This window comes from Microcebus murinus, chromosome 7 (assembly GCF_040939455.1).
Source record: "Microcebus murinus isolate Inina chromosome 7, M.murinus_Inina_mat1.0, whole genome shotgun sequence".
Lineage (NCBI taxonomy): Eukaryota > Metazoa > Chordata > Mammalia > Primates > Cheirogaleidae > Microcebus > Microcebus murinus.
In genome coordinates, this window is record NC_134110.1 from 21,990,839 (window position 1) to 21,994,534 (window position 3,696).

The 3,696-nt window shown below is 33.3% G+C and overlaps 1 non-coding gene across 1 annotated transcript; it reads left to right on the forward strand.

Annotated features, from left to right (window-relative positions):
• Window positions 1–1,141: 1,141 nt before the first annotated feature.
• On the forward strand, window positions 1,142–1,245 carry LOC142872246 (small nucleolar RNA U13). Its single transcript, XR_012920460.1, has one exon. It is a non-coding gene; the product is annotated as a small nucleolar RNA U13 (small nucleolar RNA).
• Window positions 1,246–3,696: the final 2,451 nt, after the last annotated feature.

Below are 3,696 nucleotides of genomic sequence, written 5' to 3' on the forward strand. Positions count from 1 at the left end.
ATATAGAGAAAAAATTAGCTGGGCATGGTGGTGCATGCCTGTAGTCCCAGCTACTTGGGAGGCTGAGGCAGCAGGATTGCTTGAGCCCAGGAGTTTGAGGTTGCTGTGAGGTAAGCTGACGCCACGGCACTCACTCTAGCTTGGGCAACAAAGCAAGACTCTGTCTCACAAAATAAAATAAAATAAAAATAAAAAGGTAGTAGCTTCAGGGAAAATTTTAAAAATACATTGAAATGGATGAAAATGAAAAAATACAACACATCAACATTCATGGGACTCATCTATAACAGCACTGAGAGGGAAATTTATAGTACTAAGAAATCAGAAAAAGAAAGAACAAAATAATCCCAAACAGAAAAAAGAAAAGAATAAAAATAAGAGCAGAGACAAACGAAATTGAAGACAGAAGAACAATAGAGGAAATCAATGAAACAAAGATCTGGTTCAATGAAAAAATCAACAAAATCAACAAACTTCTTCCAAGATTCACAAAGAAAAAAAGAGAGAAAATACAAATCACCAATATCAGGAATAAAATGGGATATCACTACAGATCCTGCAAACATCAAAAAAGAATGCTATAAATGAGGAAGGGTGAATAAAGGAATACTATGAACAGCTCTACAGACAAATGAGACAAATTAGATTAAATGGACCAATTACTTAAAAAACAGAAACTGCCACTATTTAATATAAAAGTTACCAGAAAGAAAAACCCAGACCCAGATGTTTTCATTAGAAAACTGTACCCAACATTTAAAAAAGAATTAACACCAATTCTACACAATCTTTTCCAGAAAATAGAAGAGGAGGGAACACTCCTGAATTATTTTATGAAGCTAGAATTATCTTGATATCAAATCCAGAAAAGGCAGGCTAAAAATACCCCACCTTAGACTAGCAATATAGAAAAAGCAAAATATACCATTACCCAGTGGAGTTTATTCCAGGGATGCAGGGCTGGTTCATTATTTGAAAATCAATCAGTGTAATCCACATATTAACAGGCTGAAGAAAAAAAAAATCACATGATCATGTCATTTGATGAAGAAAGCGCACTTGACAAAATTCAACATTCATTGATGATAAAATTTAGAAACAGAGAGGAACAATTATCAACTTGATAAAGATCATTTACAAGGTCCTTTTGTAGTTCATAATTATGATGATTGGGTTTTCAAGATAATGTGTGAGATGTGCCTGCTTCAAACCGTGTTTTGATGTTGGCACATTACCTATCTCACATGAAAAAAAAAAAAAAAGAACCCTACAGTTAACCCTATATGCCCTTACATACAATGACGAAAGACTAGACGAAAGACTAAATACTTTCTCCCTAAGACTGGGAACAATGCGAAGTTATCCTCTCTCTTCATTTATATTCAACATTATGCTGAAAGTTGTAGCTGGTACAATAAGGCAAGAAAATGAAATAAAGAGTATGCAGATTATAAAGAAAGAAATAAGACTGTTCCGATTTACAAGCAACATGATAGTCTACATAGAAAATCCTCATGAATACACACACACACACACAAAATCTTTCAGAAGTAATAAGTGAATTCATCAAGGTTACAGGATACAAAATCAACATGTTAAAATAAATTATATTTCCATATACTAACAATGAACACATGACAATACCATTTATAACCTTTTTAAAAAATGAAGTACTTAGTTATAAATCTAACAAAACATATGCAGAATTTCTATTCTGCTATTCTGAAAACTATAAAAGGCCAATGAAAAGAATCATAAAATCTCAATATATGGGAAGACATGCCATATTCATTGAATAGAGTTGACATATTAATAAAGATATCAGTTCTACTCAAATTGATATACGGGTTTAATACAACTTCTGTCAACATCCCAGGAAGATTTTTTTGTATATATAGGCAAAATTATTTTAAAATTTATATGAAATGTCAGGGGAACTAGACCAGCTAAAACATTTTTAAAAAAGAAGAATAAAGTAGGTAGAATCAGTATATACAATTTCAATACTCCTTCTATAGCTATAGTAATTAATACTGTGTGATATTGGTAGAAGGATAAACATGTAGGTCAATGGAACAGAATAGAGAACCCAGAAATACAGCCAACTCTTTTGGTAAAGGTGCAAAAGCAATTCAATGGAGGAAAGATGGTGTTTTCAACAAATGACTGAAGAAATTGGACATTCATAGGCAAAAAATGAACCTTAACCTGAATTTCACATATTATCTTAAAACAAACTCAAAATGGAATATGGATTTAAAGATAAAACATAAATCTATAAAACTTTTAGAAAAAAATAGGAGAAGATGTTTGGGATCTAAGGCTAGGCAAAGAATTCTTAAACTTGACACCAAAGCAAGATCCATAAAAGAAAAAGTTTATAAACTAGACTTTATCAAATTTAAAACCTGTTTCTTCTCTGTGAAAGACTTTACTAAGAAAATTGAAAGACACGCTACAGACTTGGAGAAAACATTTTCAAACCCCATATCTGACAAAGGACTCATATCTAGAACACATAAAGAACTCTCAAAACTCAACAGAAAAGAACAACAATCCAATATGAAAATGCAAAAATGATAAAGCAATATTTCACTGAGGATATTTAGATGGCAGATAGTATATGAAAAGGTATTCAATGTCGTTAAGCCATTAGGAAAATGCATACTAAAACTACAATGAAATATCATTACACACTTATCAGAATGGCTAAAAAAAAATGTAAAATGCCAAATGCTGGTGGGGATACAAATCTGCAAAGAAACTGGATCTCTCAGATATTATTTGTGGCCATGTAAAAGGCCTCTAAAGGAAACATTTTGGCAGTTTGTTCAAAAACTAAACATGTAGCTACCATAAAACTCAGCAAGTACCCTCCTGGACATTTATCCAAGAAAAATGAAAACCTATTCTATACAAAAACCTATACACAAATGTTTATAGCAGTTTTATTTGTAATAGTCAAAAACTGAAAATAACTCATATGTCCTTCAATGGGTAAATGGTTAAACAGATTGGGGTATATCCACACTGTGGAATACTACTGTGCAGTAAGAAAGAACAAACTGTTGCTATAACGAAAAAACTGGATGACTCTCCAGAGATAATTCACTCTGATGATTATGCTGAGTGAAAAAGGCCAATCACAAAAGCATACATTCCATATAATGTCATTTGTATAACATTCTTGAAATGCAATTGCAGAAATCAAAAAGAGATTGTTTGCCAGGAGTTAAAGAGAGGGTCAAGGTGGGAGGAAAGTGTCTATTTCAGTAAAAGGTCAGCGCGGAGGATCCTTGTGGTCACACAAATGTTCTGTATCTTGACTATTTGATGCCAGTATTCTGTTTGTGAGGTTGTACTATAGTTTTGAGAAACTGCCATACTTTTTTTCATAGTAGCTGCACTATTTTTCATTCCCACCAGCACTACACAAAGGTTTGAATTTCCCCACATCCTTGCAACTTCTTAGGTTTTGTTTGTTTGTGGGTTTTTAAATTTTTTCTTTTTTTTTTTTGAGACAGTCTCACTGTGTTGCCTGGGCTATAGTGCCGTGGCATCAGCCTAGTTCACAGCAACCTCAAACTCCTGGGCTCAAGCAATCCTTCTGCCTCAGTCTCCTGAGTAGCTGGGACTACAGGTATGCACCACCATGCCTGGCTAATTGTTTCTATATATTTTTAGTTGGCCAATTAA